Raw genomic sequence first — 19,617 nt, 5'->3', positions numbered from 1 at the left:
CATGTGGGTTGGGAAGTAGTTGTTGAGGTAGAACCTATTACCCTGTTACATTCAAACCCCTGGGAGTTACTTTTACGCGTTGCTTATATTGCCATGCTATGCTATGCTCGTAGACGTGGTTTGGGTTTGAGTGAAATCCATGACAGATGTGAGATTGTTAATTAATGGTTCAAACTTAAGGTGGCAACTTAAATTAACATCTGGGTGGATTGAGGCACCTGGAGTACCCAATGTTGCTTGTATTTTTGGAAATCCCGGAGTACCCGTGTGATCTTCCTATGGACCGCCACCCAGGCTCAAAGGGAACTGAGATGATTCATGCTAGAAACTTCCGTGTGCAGCCACAAGCTATTATGGGCTCTAGCATAGTTGAGTAAGTTACGTGAAGCTCTTGAAGAGGCAGATTAGCAGGTAGTGGGATGTAGGTTTGCTATGGTCTGTCCGGAGTAGAGAGTTAATGTTTCTGAAAGACTGTGTCTCGGTCATCCGTTTCTCAAACACCTTGTAGAGCGAGAAATCCAACGGAGGCGATTGAGTCTTGTGGGGAAAAGTCCGCAAACCTCTGCAGAGTGTATATTCTAATCATGGTTAGTCGTGTCCCCGGTTATGGACAATTCTTGAGTATCTAGTATTTGGGTTATCACATGTATCCCATCATTCTTAATTAATATTGTTGGGTTGTTAATCACTTTAATTGGGATTGAGTTGGAGGAACCTTCTCAATGATGTATCAACTACCATGATAGTTAAATTAAAATATATTCCTTTGTTGTAGGGAAAAATTGGCTTTTCGCAAAAACTATAACCATAGAGCTTTCCACCAGCCAAATATGCATGTAGTGATAGCTTTATTCTGTTCTTGCTCTACTGTGTTATTTTGCCAGCATATTCCATGTGTTGACCCGTTTCCGGGCTGCAACGTATTATGTTGCAGACTTTTCAGACGAGGAGTAAGGTTTGTTAGGTCGTTGCCGTGCAGCTCAGCTATGCCGTTGGAGTTAATGGACTCACTTTATCTTCCAAGCCTTCCGCTGTTATCGCATTAGATGGCCTTAAGCCATATTATTGTAATAAGTTCTCTCTTGAGACATTCGATGTAATAAGTGTGTGATTGCCACTCTGTTATAAATCCTTCGAGTACTGTGTGTGTCAGCATTACCGATTCAGGGATGACACTGAACCACAGAGACTTGACCATCTGAGGTCGGGTCGCTACAAGCCTAAACCAGGACAACTTTTCGAGTGGCATTTCCTCTATAATAGTAGGTGATGTTGCACCAGCCGACGAACCCTAGCTACTGTACATGGGGAGCTAGGGAGTAGTCGCATAGAAGAAAACCCGCATGCAGCAACCTGGGGAGCTGGACCAGCACAAGAAGTTATACCTCATGTGTGTGAAATGTCGCTTAGGCGGGCGGGCAGGGTCAGCCCACACGATGGCAGCGAACAAGGGCGTAGAGGACCTTCGTCCGTTCCAGCGCCGGCTCTGAGAGGACGGTGCGCATCGGTTTCCTCCATTGCCGATGGCGACAACGTCAACGCTGAACCTCCTCACCTCCCGCAGTGGACGGGATTCGGCCGGATCTATGACCACCGGTGAGGAGAGAGATAGAGTGGACACTATCATCTTGTTTTGATATGGAGAGGGTGAGAGAGAGAAACACGAGAAACCCTACCAAACAAGAGGCTATATATACAATGGAGTAAAAAAATCTCTCCATATTAGTGGTTTTAAATAGAATACGCGTGTTCCCAAAAAAGAAATGAAAATTGGTGGACAAATTTTTTTAACATGCCAAGAAAGAAAACTCGATCAAAAACATTCCCTCGCTTCCAGGTCGCGAGAGTCGTCGTGCACACACACATAGACATAGACATGCATATCCTTGTTTACGTAAAATTCCATCTCCATCTCCATCTCCATATCCAATCATATTTGTCCAACTGGCACATTATTTACGTTGTTAATTATATAGACAGCAATATTAATGTACATCATCTCTTGTTTGCGGGCGTCCGGAATGCTGCCACGCCCGCTCCTGACCAACCCAAACCCTCTTCATCACCCACACGTGCTTCCCGCCCGAAACGGTCAGTGCCGCATTCATGCCTGGCCAGAGCGGATGCGACCTCTCATTGGCGCCGGCATTGAAGCGGTGCGCCGGCCGAGAGAGCATCGCCCACGCCGCTTCCCGATGCACGCGACTACTCCATGTTCAAAGGTCGCAATATCCGGCCACAACATGCATGTAAAAAGTTCTTGGGAGTCCGTGCTATAGCTAGTTGTCCTCCCCCAACTCGTCAATCTCTTCCAGTAGTGTCGAGCATGCCGAGTGTACTCGATTTGCGGTGAGTGGCATGCCGAGCGACCGTGTGGGGTGGAGCCATGGAGGAGGGTGAGACACGAACGCGACAGACGTGATTTAAACGTTGGTTTTGCTTGATGGCGCGATCCAACTAAATGAAACATTGGTTTCTCTCCGTTTCCATTTTTTTTCTTCGGAAAAACGGAAACTTTCCACTCCATTTTCATTCCTACTCCAAGCTTTCCTAGTTACAACATTCCATCAAATACAAAGGAAAACTAACACGCATGCTGATGCATCTCAATGATTCACAGATCATAGCCAATATTTACTTCATAACTAAAGACAAAAGTTGTGAGAGTGTGTACAAAATAAAAACTACTGATGGGGTCACTGCAACTTAAACCCTAAACCCTAAAACCTAAACAAGATTTAATTTCTTGGCTAGGTAGAACCAGTCAAAGGAAAGACGGCTGGCACCCTCGGATCATACGATGCTTTTTTGCGGTTCCACTAAAATCGAGCTGAGCATCCCTGATAGCAAAGATATTGAAGAAGTGTGATTAGAATAATAGTACTGACACTATTTCATGAGATATAAACTCATCACAAATAGAAGCCAGTAGAAGTAGAGAAAGATCGACATGGAGATGGAGATACGTGGGGAGCTGCGGCAGTGGAGCAAGCCGGCTCCAAAAGGAAGATGTACCTGGGACGTCGGGCTGTAGCTAGAAGGGAGGTTGGGAGGCGGCATTAGCCCATACCGCGGGGACCCCTAATTTGGACGCACCGACAGTGGGTTTTCTCCCTCGCTGATGTCGACCGCGTCTATGCACAACATCGTTCCCTTCCCCCAGCGGCGGGATCAGGCCGGATCTGTGACCAGTAGTGTGGCCACCGTCATTTTCTGCTTGTGAAAAGAGCAACCCAAGCAAGCAGGCTTGTAGCTTAGGCTCCTGCTAGTGTATATACAGTGGTTTTATTTTTCTCTCCATATCAACCATTTTATATTGTGTACGTGTCATTGAAGAGTGAAATGATGGTTGCTTCTTCCGACTAACTTACTGTGTGATTTGACTGCTCCTTAGTGGCCCCTACACGTACTCCCCCTACATGTATGACCGTTCTCGAGTCTCACTTGTACTTATCTCTAATTTCTTGCATGATACGTAGACAGGATGCGCATAGAGGAATTTTGTTACTGCACATTGTTATGTAGTACTACTAGTACCTACTCCCTCCTTCCGGTTCACTACTGGTACTCCCTCCGTCCTGGCTTATTGGTCCCCTTTGTACTCAATTTATGGACTTATTTTCCTCAAGAAATTGTCTTTACCAACGTATTAATATCGGGAATGCATGCGTGAACATTGAATGATTAAACCTTGCATGCAACGTTTTGACAAAGCATTTACTTATGAACATGTGAATGTGAGGGACTACAACCTCGTGCATGCATGCAACAGTCACACGTACACATGGACGCAAAACGCGTGCGACGCCCTAATGCAAGCACGTCCGAGCCACGACGGAACACACACGGTCACACTCAAGTGCTCAACCTACAAGTGCATGCACACACATACTCAGCCAGGGTGAGCTAGTGACCGTATAAATATCAGAAAATGTATATATTAAGCGCAATGAGCGTATTATGAAGTCCACTGACCGTATTTTTACAAATATATAGTGACAGACAATGTATTTAACTCGTTTGAAATTAAGCCATATTAACCGGAAAGGAGGCAGTATGGACTAGTATTACTTTGTTGTGTCATGTCAACTTCTGAACAATGAGAAGCTTGCTGGACGGGAGAAGCTTGCGCGCGGTGGCTCGCAGTACGGGGAGAAACTTTTGACTAATGCAAGCTCTTCCTTGGTCAGGCAATGGACGTGCAATAGTTAATTCATTGTCAGATTGCAAGAAGCATACACTGTACTAGTACCATTATTGTTCGACTTCCCGAAGAGGAGAACAACCAAGCGCAAAGTTTACTAGTACTAGTACTACTACTATAGAGGTATGTACTACTGCTAGGAACCGGATGGAGGAGCGTATGCACTCTTATTTTATTTTAAAATGTGATAAAGCAATATTCAACACATTTGGTTCTCTTCGAGGGTTCTCGCATGTGATAATGGAAGTTGATTGCATGGAACACTCGCCACAACTCTCACTTAATTCTAGCTCATATCCTGTTACAAATAGGAGCGCTCGGTAATATTTTCTCTTTTTTTGTTATTCAGCATGTAAACAGGTCAACAAACCTTGCGACGCATCTTTGTGCAAACCGTGCTTGCTGCTCTTTGAATGTGACCGAGAGCTGGCTTGACGAAACACCTCGCTTCCTTCTTATTTTTTTGCGGGGTACCTCGCTTCCTAGTGACCAGTCTCTTGGTTGATCGTCCTAAGAATGCTTATATATGACTAAAGCTCTCTCATTTACCCGCAAAAAAGATTAAGCTGTAGCGACCCGATCCCAATGGACCGTAGTCTCTGTGTTTAAGTGTCATCCCTGGATCAGTATTGCTGACACACACAATACTCGAGGATTTATTGTAGAGTTCAATCACACACTTATTACAATGAGTGTCTCAAAAAGAGTATGTATTACAATAATATGGCTGAAGGCCATCTAAATAAGATAACTACGGAAGCTTCGAAGATAAATGAGTCCATCCAACTCCATGGCAAAACTGAGTGCACGACAACGACCTATCGCACCTTACTCATCGTCTGAAAACTCTGCAAGATGATACATTGCAGCCGTGTAGGTCAGCACATGGAATTTTCTCGCAAGATAACACTATAGAGCAATGAACAAATAATAGCTATCACTACATGCATATTTGGCTGGTGGAGGCTCTATGGTTATCATTTGCATAAAGCTATTTTTCCCTACAACAAAGGAATATATTTTATTTAACTACAAAGTTTGGTGACATTATTGAGAAGGTACCCCCAACACAATCCCAAATTAAAATTAATAACCCAACAAATTCATTAAGTATAGTGATGAGATCAACACAATAATTCAAATACCAGATACTCAAGATGTCCATAACCGGGGACACGGCTAACCATGATTAGTTTATACTCTCTGCAGAGGTTTGCGCACTTTTCCCCATAAGACTCAATCTTGTCCGTGCAAGATGTTTGAGAAACGGATGACCGAGACAAGGTCTTTCCGAAGAGTTCACCTTAACCGATAGATAGGCCGGTACACCTACAATTCCCCTACATCTTCTAGCCCATCATGGAAAGGATTCCCGCAACTTACTCAACTATGCCAGAGCGCATAATGGCTTGTGGCTGCACACGGAAGTTTATACCATGAATAATCTTATGATCCCTTTGAGCCTGGGTGGCATTCCATAGGAGGATCACACGGGTACCCCGGGATCTCCGAGGATAACACTGGATTCCCCAGGTGCCCACAACCAATCCACCCGGATGTGTATTAAAGTAGCCACCTTAAGTTTCCCTTAGTTATAATTAATTCTCACATATTTCATGAATCTCACATACCAATCCATGTCTACAAGCATAGCAAAATAGTGCAAGCATAACGTAATAATACCCGGGGTTTGATATAAGACAATAGGTTCCTACCTCATCAACTACTTCCCAACACCCACATGTTATCAAAATCATACTCACGCAATGTTTAAGGATTTGAAACTAATGCATAAAAATTGGGTAAATAAAAGGGTATGATCAAAGTGTTACTTACCTTGCTGATGATCGGAAAACCCTAGAGATTCGTAGTAGCAAGCTTCGCACTCCGGGAACTCTATCGTGAACAAAAAATAGCATACATAATCACTCAAGCATATGATGCAAAAGGTAAAACCAAAAGAAAAGATCTAAACAGAAAGTTCAAGTGAAGAGCTTCAATTTGCAAAAAGAATCACTCGAATCAGAGTTACGAAACTCAAACTACAATCAAAAGAAGTTCAAATTCAAATATTCTTGAAACCAAATTTAAAATTTTCAAAATCATGTTCAAGTTGTTTATCTGGACAAAGGGTAACAAGACGAAGATTTTGGCATTGGTTTCACCGGATTTGGATTAACGAGCAAAAAGTAGTGAGGGTTTGAAGATTAGGGACTAATATGTGATGAAAATAATTACGGATAGGTCCTTGGCCGAAAAAATTAAACTAAAAAGAAAAATCTAATGAACGAACATTCACTAACAGAAACTAACGAGCGAATCCGTCTATTAACAAAACGAATAGGGCGAACGTTCTCTAAATAACATAACCTAAATAATAAACCGATCTAATTAAAATAAAACTGAACTTCAAAAAAACGGATGGGTTTTACCGGTTTTATACCGGTTCGGAGAAAAAGACCGGCGGCAGCGACGGCTTCTCCGGCGAGACGAGGCGAGGCGGCGCGACAGCAGCAGCGGGCTCTGGCGAGCGGCAGCAGCGGCGGCGGCGGCGTGGGTCGGGGCGACAGCGGCGACTTGGGAGGAGAGGGGCGAGGCGGCGCTCTATTTAAAGAGGGGGTAGCTGACTTGGGCGAGGGTGTAACACCCTCGATGCGGCTATATCTCCCACGTGTCGGAGCACGACTTAGAGGCATAACCGCATTGAAGGCAATGTCGCAAGAGGGGTAATCTTTACACATCCCATGTACTGAATAAGAAAGAGGTACAGAGTTGGCTTACAATCGCCACTTCACATAATACATGAATAAAGCATTACATCAATCAGATACAATCAAGGTTCGACTCCGGAACCAAAATAAAAGAAGACTACCCCTAATGCTACAGATCCCCGATCACCCCAACTGGGCTCCACTATTGATCAACTAAACGAAACAACACAATGAACAAGATCTTCATCGATCTCCTCCTTGAGCTTGGTTGCGTCACCTGCATTGTATCATCGGCACCTGCAAGCTGGTTTTGGAAGTATCTGTAAGCCACCGGGACTCAGCAATCTCACACCCTCGTGGTCAAGACTATTTAAGCTTATGGGTAGGGAAAAGGTATGAGGTGGAGCTGCAGCAAGCATTAAGCATATATGGTGGCTAACATACGCAAAAGAGAGCGAGAAGAGAAGGCAAAGCACGATCAACAAACTATGATCAAGAAGTGATCCTAGAACAACCTACGTCAAGCATAACTCCAACATCGTGTTCACTTCCCGGACTCCACCGGAAAGAGACCATCATGGCTACACACGCGGTTGATGTATTTTAAATAAGTTAAGTTTCAGGTTCTCTACAACCGGACATTAACAAATTCCCATATGCCCATAACCACGGGCACGGCTTTCAAAAGTTCAAATCCCTGCAGGGGTGTCCCAACTTAGCCCATCACAAGCTCTCACGGTCAATGAAGGATATTCCTTCTCCCAGGAAGACCCGATCAGGCTCAGAATCCCGGTTACAAGACATTTCGACAATGGTAAAACAAGACCAGCAAAGCCACCGGAATGTGCCGACAAATCCCGATAGGAGCTGCACATATCTCTTTCTCAGAGCACACCGGATTGTCCAGGGTTCCGGTAGGCCAACCCAGAGTTGCCCCTGGTGGCCACCGGTAGCTAATAGGTTGGACCAACACTCAAAGGAGCACTGCCCCGGGGGTTTAAATAAAGATGACCCTTGGGCAGGCCTACCCAAGGGAAATAAAAGGCTAGGTGGCAAATGGTAAAACCAATGTTCGGCCTTGCTGGAGGAGTTTTATTCAAGGCGAACTATCAAGGGGTTCCCATTATAACCCAACCGTGTAAGGAACGCAAAATCCGGGAACATAACACTGATATGACGGAAAACTAGGGCTGCAAGAGTGGAACAAAACACCAGGCATAAGGCCGAGCCTTCTACCCTTTACTAAGTATATATATGCATTAATATAAATAAGAGATATTGTGATATCCCAACAAAATAACCATGTTCCAAACATGGAACAAGCTCCAATCTTCACCTGCAACTAACAATGCTATAAGAGGGGCTGAGCAAAGCGGTAACATAGCCAAACAATGGTTTGCTAGGACAAGGTGGGTTAGAGGCTTGGCTTAACAATATAGGAGGCATGATATAGCAAGTGGTAGGTATCGTGAATAGCAATAGATCGAGCAACTAGCAAGCAAAGATAGAAGTGATTTCGAGGGTATGGTCATCTTGCGTGAGATCCCGCAAGGAAAAAGAACGAGTCCATGAATAAGACAAAAGGACGTAGTCGAACGGATCCTCACAAACGCAACGTTATCGGAACCAACCCGAAGAAGCAACACCGGAAAGAAGCAAACAACATAGTAAACAACCACCACATAAGTATGACATGATGCACAACCAAGTATGATGCATGTCCGGTTTAATGAGGCATGGCATGGCAAAGTGCACTAAAAATACTACAAATTAAGTGGAGCTCAATATGCAACTCCATTGCATATTGACGGAACACCACATTCAATTTATTTAGTTTGATCTTGTTTATGTACCCAACAATATTAAATGTTGTAAAACATGGCAAGAGGGTGAAGCAAAGTAAAACTACCTATCTAGTCAAGTTTAAATGAGGCCGGAAACAACAAACAACAATTCCGAAAAATCCTCATATGCATATATTAGCTTTGTTACTGTTCTGCCCTAAACCAAATTTTATAGTTGTTAAACATGCAAAGTGATGCCACCATGTTAAACTATTCATTTTTCTACACCATTTTCATGTAAAGATTATTTAAAACCGAGCTACGGTTATTTAGTTATGAATTAAAGCATTTTAACATGGCATAGGAGCAAATTTAACCAAACAGCATTTTAAATATTTTGACATGGCAAGAAAGTAGCATATTATGAAACTAGATGAAAAACTAAGCATATTACATATATAAATTGTTTTAATCCGATGCACGATTATTAAGTTATGATATGCATGATGTTTGAGGGCTAAACTGTAAAACTGGCGAACTCCGGAAAATAACTAAATCGCAGAACCTAAAAAAACCTACACGGGCTGGATCTAGAACATGGCCCAACAGAGAAGGGGGGCGCAGCGGAGGCTCACCATGGGCTGAGGCCCAACTTGTGAGGAGGAAGGCCAGAAAGGGCGGCGCAGATCTGGCCCGACTGGGCCTGGCTTGGCGCTGGCCGGCCCAGACTCGCGAGGCGGGGAGGATACGGGCACGGCGCCCTCTGTTTGACAGAGAAGTAGAGGAGCAGCGGCGCTGGAGCGGCTTGCAGGCGGACTTGGCGCGGCGGCTTGCCGGTGATCTCCGGCGAGGGCACCTGTGGACGGGGACAGGGCCCAGCCGGCGGGATCCGGCCGAAACGGGCAAGACAGCGGAGACACGGATCTGGGCGGTTGATATGTCCTGGCGAGGCGACATTGCAGGGGGTCGAGGATCTCGTGACCCATGGTGGCGATGAAGCAGAGGAACAAGGGGACACCGCGGTGCTCCGGCGAAGTTGGGGAAGTCCGGCGCACGAGGAACGACGCGGGGAAGGAAGGCTGGGCACGGGTCCACGGTGCGGGTCAGGCGAGGATCTCGTAGAGGCACTGGTGGAGGCAAAGCTTAGCGAGGCCATGGCGCGGATGCTCCTTTCGACAGAGAAACATGAGAACAGAGAGAGATGAGAGAGGGAGAAACGGTAGGAGCACGGGAAGAGGGAACAAAAGGAGAGGGTTGCGACGGGGGCTCATCTGCTGGTCTCGGGTGGAGCTCGTCTCCCAGGTCGACGAGGATAGCAAAGACGAGTTGGATCGAGGGGAGGCCTCGGGTGGAGTCTGGTTGGTGGGATTGGGTCGGGGGGAATGAGGGGATCCCGAGGATTTGATTGTGGTGGCGGCGAGGAGGAATGATGGGACAGTTCCCCTAGATTTTAGGGTTTGGTCTAGATTTAGACTAGGGAGTATATATATATATATATATATATATATATATATATATATATATATATATAAGGAAAGAGGGAGAGTTTAGGGGCTAATCCGTCCCTCCAATAAAATCGAGCGGTCGAGAAAAAAATATGTTAGGAAGTCCAATTAAGAAAATGGAGATGTTTTGTAGATGTTTGGGGATGATCTGGGCACAACCGTAACGACTGTCCGGGTCGGGTCCGGGACAACTTTCAGACGCGCGCGCGAGGAGGGCCGCCGGCTGACGAGAGAGGTTAGGTTGGGCCTAGAGGTAGGTAGTGGACTGTGTAGAAGGCCTCAGGCTGAGAAAAGAGAAGAGAGAAGACCCGGCGACTGTTTCCAGAGACCGAAAACGTCCGATGTTTGACCGACTATATTGTCGCTATAGTTAATCGTTGGGGCGTCAAACGGACTCCGAACGCGATGAAACTCGGCAGGCGGCCTACCGACAACAAAACAACACCACACACCAACTTTCAACCCATTCTGAGAACATTTTCTGGCCACCTATAAAATAATATTTTGGACGTGCCGCGGGCGCCTGCAAGTGTGTCTGGGCTCAGAACAGAGAATGGATGGAACTGGGGGAACCCGGACGGATGCAAGTTTTGAAAAACATGATGATGCAATGCATATGATGACATGATATGGAATGCATGACACGCAAGCAAAAGACAAGGCAACACAGTGAATAACTGGAAGACACCTGGCACATCGGTCTCGGGGCGTCACAACACTCCACCACTACGAGAGGATCTCGTCCCGAGATCTAGGATGGCACCGGAGAGAAACGGAAAAGGAAGAGAAGAGGTAAAACTAAGTTGCTTCTTTCACGAATGAGTGAAACCAAAGAACCTTGCGAGGTTTAAAAAATTTGAGAAAAGAATACAAAGAAGGTGTACAAAGTCGAAAACACTCCGTTAGAAAAGAGGAACAAAGAACATTGCGAAAAAACCTTGAGGTTGAAGGGCAAGATATATATTGAAACCACTCCGGTTAAAACAAGATAGATAAGGATTAAGAATGATATAATTTGAACAGCACTCCGACTAAAAAGAAAAGGAATTGAATAATAACTTGATAAGATGGGAAGATACTTGATGAAATCAACAATACACTCCCTCTGGAACTATTGGAAGAATGGCACAAGGGGTAAGAACGATTTCAGACAGCACTCCCGTTGAGAAGGGATGGGAAACTTGATAAGATGAGAGAACTTGAATGAAGGACATGACACTCCGGTTAAGTGGATAAGCAAAGAAAAGAACATGATCTTCACAATACGAGATGATGAGTGAAGAGAGCATCATCACAATGCCTCCGGAAGAAATGAAAGAATGCAAAGAAAAGAACGGAGAAGAAAAACAACATGTTCTACCTCAAATGAATTTGAGAGAGCATCCTTAAAAAGAAGGATGGAATGGAGTTGTTGGGAAATCAACAACGAAAAGAACATGCTTGTTGAGGGCTTATGGCAAACATGTCAAGAACTTGAGGTGAAAACCTGCCCCAAACGAAAACAATTGCCTGCTTGAGAGCGACGGAGAGATGAAAGCATCTTTCATCGTGAGAATAGGAGGAAACTTGGATTATTGATAAGCACCCCAATAGCAACATTCCTTAGGGAAGGTTTTAGGTGAAATATAATCCAAGATAACTCCAATGAAGAGATAGATGGATTTAAGATACCTCATTCTTGATAAGGGAGAACAATTGCACTCCGGATTGCAAGATGAAGAAAACTTGAGCTCCTTTGAAAAGAACTCCGGTAAACAAAAGGATAACGAAAAGAAAGAGAAGTTGAGAACACAAGGTGAAACCTTGTAATGATTTAGATGGATCTTCATGGTGACATACTTGAAAGAGCTTGGAACTCCGGGAAAAGAAAAGATGAAACAAATGAAACCGAGAATTTGATGAGCCTCCAGAATAAGGAATTAATCACTTGGATGAAGCAAGAATAAGAATTACGTTATGTGTATCCTTCACCGATTAAATTGATGACCCACATTGGATTTGGCATGCTACTTATTCTCGTAGAATGGATTAAGATAGATATAGCGTCAAACTTGGGAAGGTCTTCAACGAACCATCGGTAGGATTGAAACAACGAATGAATTGATATGATAAACAAAAGAAGAGAATCTTGAATGAACCACCGTGTGAATTGAACAATGAATGAAGTAAAAGGATGAATCACCAGTAAGAATTGTGAAATGAACGAAGATACTTGAGACAATCTAGATACATGAGAACGAAGGGATCATGAACTGATTAGAGATCACTTGAACGATGCACCGGTAAGATTGGAGAATGATAACTGACAGCCGAGAATGAATAAACCTGAAATGATGGACTCCGGATAACAAACTGAGAAGACTCTTAATTGCTTCGGTTGGGTGAAAAGAATTCTGACAATCGAAAAACAATTATGAAAGGATGGCATTTAAGTTAGAACCACGAATCTTGAAGAGAATGGAGTAAGATATGGAGGAAAAAATCTTCTTCGGTCTTCAAATGCAGAGAAAGATAACGAGAAACCACCACTGAGAATTGTTGAGGCACTCCGGAATGAAGAATGGAAAGGTTGAACCGATGATGAAAAGAATTTGAAAGATCTTGGAGGAAGACATATGACTGATGACAATTCATTCTTACGTCAAACTAGGAAAAGAATTTGATAATATCTCTGGGAAAAATTAGAAGAGTCAGGTAAGATCCTGGAAAAAGACCTGTGGGTTAGGGTGTTGGGGATCGTAGCAGAAATTTAAAAAATTTCTACGCATCACCAATATCAATCTATGGACTAATCTAGCAACGAGGGGAAGGGGAGTGCATCTACATACCCTTGTAGATCGCTAAGCGGAAGCGTTACTAGAACGCGGATGAGGTAGTCGTACTCGTAGCGATTGAGATCGCGGTCGATTCCGATCTAAGCGCCGAACAACGGCGCCTCCACGTTCAACACACGTGCAGCCCGGTGACGTCTCCCATGCCTTGATCCAGCAAGGAGAGAGGGAGAGGTTGGGGAAGACTCCGTCCAGCAGCAGCACGACGGCGTGGTCGTGGTGGAGGAGCGCGGTACTCCAGCAGGGCTTCGCCAAGCACTACGAGAGACGAGGAGGGAGAGAGGTAGGGCTGCGCCTTGGGAGAGAGAGACTCATGTGTTGTGCAGCCCCAAAACCTCCACTATATATAGGGGCAAGGGCAAGGGGAGGCTCCCTAGGGTTTCCCTTAGGGGGCCGGCGGCCAGGGCAGATGGGATCTCCCCCTTGGGTGACTTGGCCCCCAAGCCAGGAGGTGGGAACCCTAGATGGGGTGCCCCAAACCCCCTGGTCATGTGGGAATAGGTCGGGGGGCGCACAACCCCTTAATGGGATGGTTTGCCCCCTTCCCTTGGCCCATGAAGCCCCCCAACACTTGCCGGGGCTCCCGAAACACTTTTCGGTCATGCTGGTCATCACCCGGTACCTCCAAAACACTTCCGGACTCCAAAACCCTTTGTTGAATATATCAATGTTCACCTCCAGACCATTCCAAACTCCTCATGACGTCCGAGATCTCATACGGGACTCCAAACAACATTCGGTAACCGCGTACATACTTTCCCTATAACCCTAGCGTCATCGAACCTTAAGTGTGTAGACCCTACGGGCTCGGGAATAAAGCAGACATGACCGAGACATCTCTCTGGTCAATAACCAACAGTGGGATCTGGATACCCATGTTGGCTCCCACATGTTCCACGATGATCTCATCGGATGAACCACGATGTCAAGGATTCAGTCAATCCCATATACAATTCCCTTTGTCTACAGGTATAGTACTTGCCCGAGATTCGATCGTCGGTATCCCGATACCTTGTTCAATCTCGTTACCGGCAAGTCTCTTTACTCGTTTCGTAACACATCATCCCGTCATCAACTCCTTGGTCACATTGTGCATATTATGATGATGTCCTACCGAGTGGGCCCAGAGATACATCTCCGTTTACACGGAGTGACAAATCCCAGTCTCGATTCGTGCCAACCCAACAGACACTTTCGGAGATACCCGTAGTGCACCTTTATAGCCACACAGTTACGTTGTGGCGTTTGGTACACCCAAAGCATTCCTACGGCATCCGGGAGTTGCACAATCTCATGGTCTAAGGAAATGATACTTGACATTAGAAAAGCTTTAGGAGACGAACTATACGATCTTGTGCTAGGCTTAGGATTGGGTCTTGTCCATCACATCATTCTCCTAATGATGTGATCCCGTTATCAATGACATCGAATGTCCATGGTCAGGAAACCATGACCATCTATTGATCAATGAGCTAGTCAACTAGAGGCTTACAAGGGACATGTTGTGGTCTATGTATTCACACATGTATTATGGTTTCCGGTTAATACAATTATAGCATGAACAATAGACAATTATCATGAACAAGGAAATACAATAATAACCATTTTATTATTGCCTCTAGGGCATATTTCCAACAGTCTCCCACTTGCACCAGAGTCAATAATCTAGTTCACATCACTATGTGATTGCAATGAATCCAACACCCATGGGGTTTGTTCATATCTTGCTTGTGAGAGAGGTTTATTAGTCAATGAGTCTGAACCTTTCAGATCCATGTGTGCTTTACAAATCTCTATGTCATCTTGTAGATGCAGCTACCACACGCTACTTGGAGCTATTCCAAATAACTGTTCTACTATACGAATCCGGTTTACTACTCAGAGTCATCCGGATTAGTGTCAAAGTTTGCATCGACGTAACCCTTTATGACAAACTCTTTTACCACCTCCATAATCGAGAAAATTCCTTAGTCCACTAGTTACTAAGGATAAGTTTGACCTCTGTCGTGTGATCCATTCCTGGATCACTCTTGTACCCCTTGACTGAATCATGGCAAGGCACACTTCAGGTGTGGTACACAGCATAGCATACTGTAGAGCCTACGTCTAAAGCATAGGGGACGACCTTCGTCCTTTCTCTCTCCTCTGCCGTGGTCAGGTCTTGAGTCTTACTCAATATTCACACCTTGTAACACAGCTAAGAACTCCTTCTTTGCTGATCTATTTTGAACTCCTTCAAAATCTTGTCACGGTATGTATTCATTCGAAAGTACTATTAAGCGTTTTTGATCTATCCTTATAGATCTTGATGCTCAATGTTCAAATAGCTTAATCCAGATTTTCCATTGAAAAACACTTTTCAAATAACCCTGCATGCTTTCCAGAAATTCTACATCATTTCTGATCAACAATATGTTAACAACATATACTCATCAAAAATTCTATAGTGCTCCCACTCACTTCTTTGGAAATACAAGTTTCTCATAAACTTTGAATAAACCCAAAATCTTTGATCATCTCATCAAAGCGTACATTCCAACTCTGAGATGCTCACTCCAGTCCTTAGAAGGATTGCTGGAGCTTTGCATACTTGTCACCATCTTTCAGGATTGACAAAACCTTCTAGTTGTATCACATACAACCTTTTCTCAAGAAAAATGTCGAGGAAACAATGTTTTTTACATCCTATCTGCGTGATTTCATAAATAATGCAGTAACTGCTAACATAATTCCAACAGACTCTTAGCATCGCTACGAGTGAGAAAGTCTCATCATAGTCAACTCCTTGAACTTGTCAGGAAACATCTTAATGACAAGTCGAGCTTTCTTAATGGTGGCACTTACCATCATTGTTTGTCTTCCTTTTAAAATCCATCTGCACCCAACAGCCTTATGACCATCAAGTGGTTCTTTCAAAGTCTATACTTTCTTTTATACATGGATCCTCTCTCGGATTTTATGGCCTCGAGCCATTCTTCAGAATCTGGGCCCACCATCACTTCTACATAGCTCGTAGGTTCATTGTTGTCTAGCAACATGACTTCCAAGACAGGATTACGTACCACTCTGAAGTAGTATGCATCCTTGTTGACCTATGAGGTTTAGTAGTGACTTGATCTGAAGTTTCATGATCACTATCATAAGCTTCCACTTCAATTGGTGTAGGTGCCACAGGAACAACTTCCTGTGCCCTGCTACACACTAGTTGAAGTGATGGTTCAATAACCTCACCATGTCTCCACCATCCTCCCACTCAATTCTTTCGAGAGAAACTTTTCCTCGAGAAAGGACCCGTTTCTAGAAACAATCACTTTTTCTTCCGGATCTGAAATAGGAGGTATACCCAACTATTTTTGGGTATTCTATGAAGATGCATTTATCTGCTTTGGGTTCGAGCTTATCAGCCTGAAACTTGTTCACATAAGCATCGCAGCCCCAAACTTTTAAGAAACGACAGCTTAGGTTTCTCTAAACCATAGTTCATACAGTGTCGTCTCAACGGAATTGTGTGGTGCCCTATTTAAAGTGAGTGCGGTTGTCTCTAATGCCTAACCCATAAAAGATAGTGGTAATTCGATAAGAGACATCATGGTATGCACCATATACAATAGGGTGTAGCTGTGATGTTCGGACACACCATCACACTATGGTGGTCCAGGCGGTATTAGTTGTGAAACAATTTCCACAATGTCTTAATTGTGTGCCAAACTCGTAACTCAGATATTCATCTCTATGATCATATCATAGACATTTTATCATCTTGTCACGATGATCTTCAACTTCACTCTGAAATTACTTAAACCTTTCAATAATTCAGACTTGTGTTTCATCAAGTAAATATACTCAGCATCTACTCAAATCATCTGTGAAGTAAGAACATAACCATATCCACTGCGTGCCTTAGCACTCATTGGACTGCACACATCAAAATGTATTACTTCCAACAAGTTGCTTTCTTGTTCCATCTTACTGAAAACTAGGCCTTTCAGTCATCTTGCCCATGTGGTATGATTTGCATGTCTCAAGTGATTCAAAATCGAGTGAGTCCAAACGATCCATCTGCATGGAGTTTCTTCATGCATATCTACCAATAGACATGGTTTGCATGTCTCAATCTTTTTCAAAAAACGAGTGAGTCCAAAGATCCATCAACATGGAGCTTCTTCATGCGTTTTATACCAACATGACTCAAATGGCAGTGCCACAAGTACGTGGTACTATCATTACTATCTTATATCTTTTGGCATGAACATGTGTATCACTACGATCGAGATTCAATAAACCATTCATTTTAGGTGCAAGACCATTGAAGGTATTATTCAAATAAATAGAGTAACCATTATTCTCCTTAAATGAATAACCGTGTGGCGATAAACATAATCCAACCATGTCTATGCTCAAGGCAAACACCAAATAACAATTATTTCGGTTTAACACCAATCCCGATGGTAGAGGGAGCGTGCGATGTTTGATCACATCAACCTTGGAAACACTTCCAACACATATCGCTATCTCACCTTTAGCTAGTCTTTGTAGCCTTTTATTTCGAGTTACTAACGCTTAGCAACCCAACTGGTATTTATTACCCTCGTGCTACTATGAGTACTAGTAAAGTACACAATAATATGACGTATATCCAAAATACTTCTGTCGACCTTGCCAGCCTTCTCATCTACCAAGTATCTAGGGTAGTTCTACTTCAGTGACTGTTCCCCTCATTATAGAAGCACTTAGTCTCGGGTTTGGTTCAACCTTGGGTTTCTTCACTAGAGCAGCAACTGATTTGCCGTCTCATGAAGTATCCCTTCTTTCCCTTGCCCTTCTTGAAACTAGTGGTTTAACCATCAACAATTGATGCTCCTACTTGATTTCTACTTTCGCGGTGTCAAACATCGCGAGTTGCTCAAGGATCATCATGTCTATCCCTGATATGTTATAGTTCATCACGAAGCTCCAATAGCTTGGTGGCAGTGACTATGGAGAACCATCACTATCTCATCTGGAAGATTAACTCCCACTCGATTCAAGCGATTGCAGTACTCAGACAATCTGAGCACATGCTCAACGATTGAGTTTTTCTCCCTTAGTTTGCATGCTTGAGAAACTTGTCAGAGGTATCATACCTCTTGACGTGGGCACTAGTCTGAAATTCCAATTTCAGTCTTTGGAACATCTCATATGTTCTATGACGTTTCAAAAACGTCTTTGGTGCCACAATTCTAAACCGTTAGTATTATGTACTGAACTATCACGTAGTCATCAAAATGTGTATGTCAGATGTTTCCCAACATCTACAAACGATGCTCGAGGTTCAACACACCGAGCGGTGCATTAAGGACATAACCCTTCTGTGCAGCAATGAGGACAATTGTCAGGACCCCGACTCAATGCCACATCGATCTAGCATGTAACACCTCATATCACTTTGCGGCCTCACGCACGGTATTCCCACGGGTGTCGCCTTACCTTAACCCGGGACCGTTTGCGCCTTTTGGCACACGTATATGACAGTGTCGCTAGCATCCATATGATAAGGAGCCCGGGCTGACATGGCTAGTCGTAAACCCAAAGTGGCACAGACTTACAGGGACAGGCATCCATGACCCAGCATCGAACGTGTCGGTCATCAGCGAGTGAATCTAGGCTGTAGCACTGGGCTAGCAGAACTCCAGTGAACCGGGCTGTAGCGGGCTAACAGGACTAAGGTATTCATCGCGTGACATTTCCCCGAAGGGACAGACACAGGAACGAAGAAGGACACATGCCGGCCAGCCTAAGTGTTCCGGAGCAGTAGCAAGCTACCATGGCTCAGTGGAAACACTAGGAGACATTTCCCGGTAAGAGAGGCTACTAAGGATAAACAACTAGATAGTCAGATCCCACACATACCAAGCATTTCAATAACATACACACAATATGCTCGATATGTGCAATACAACATGGCATCACAAAATGACTCTACGACTCAAGTATTTTAATCAATAGGCTCCGAGGAGCGAGATATTACAAACATGGGTCTCATGACCCAACATTCAGAGCATACAAAACAAAGCACAAGCGGAAGCTATCATGTCTGAGTACAGACATCTATAAATGAAAAAGGCTGAGAAGCCTGACTATCTACCAAATCCTGCCGAGGCACAAGATCGTAGCTGAGGTATCAAGCTAAACGTCGAAGTCCACGTGGAACTACTAGTGAGACTGAAGTCTCTCTGCAAAAACATAAATTAAGCAACGTGAGTACAAATGTACCCAGCAAGACTTACATCAGATCTATCTACATATGCATCATTATCAACAAAGGGGGTGGTGGAGTTTGACTGCAGCAAGCCAGCTTTGACTCGGTGGCTAACCTGAACTACAACTGCAATGCAACTCTTTTGAGGTGGCGCACACGAGTCCACATATTCACCATATCAATACACCACTATGGATCCGCTCCCGTCTCCCTACGAGAACGCCATCCATAGCACTCACGCTTATCTTGCGTATTTTAGAGTATCCACTTTCACTTGGCTATGAACTGTACAAGGGGTCCAAGTTTCCATATCCGAGGAATCCGGCTATTCGAATAGATAATGA

This window comes from Triticum aestivum, chromosome 7A (assembly GCF_018294505.1).
Source record: "Triticum aestivum cultivar Chinese Spring chromosome 7A, IWGSC CS RefSeq v2.1, whole genome shotgun sequence".
Classification (NCBI taxonomy): domain Eukaryota; kingdom Viridiplantae; phylum Streptophyta; class Magnoliopsida; order Poales; family Poaceae; genus Triticum; species Triticum aestivum.
The sequence above is the reverse complement of the archived record's forward strand: the minus strand, read 5'-3'. Positions refer to the sequence as shown.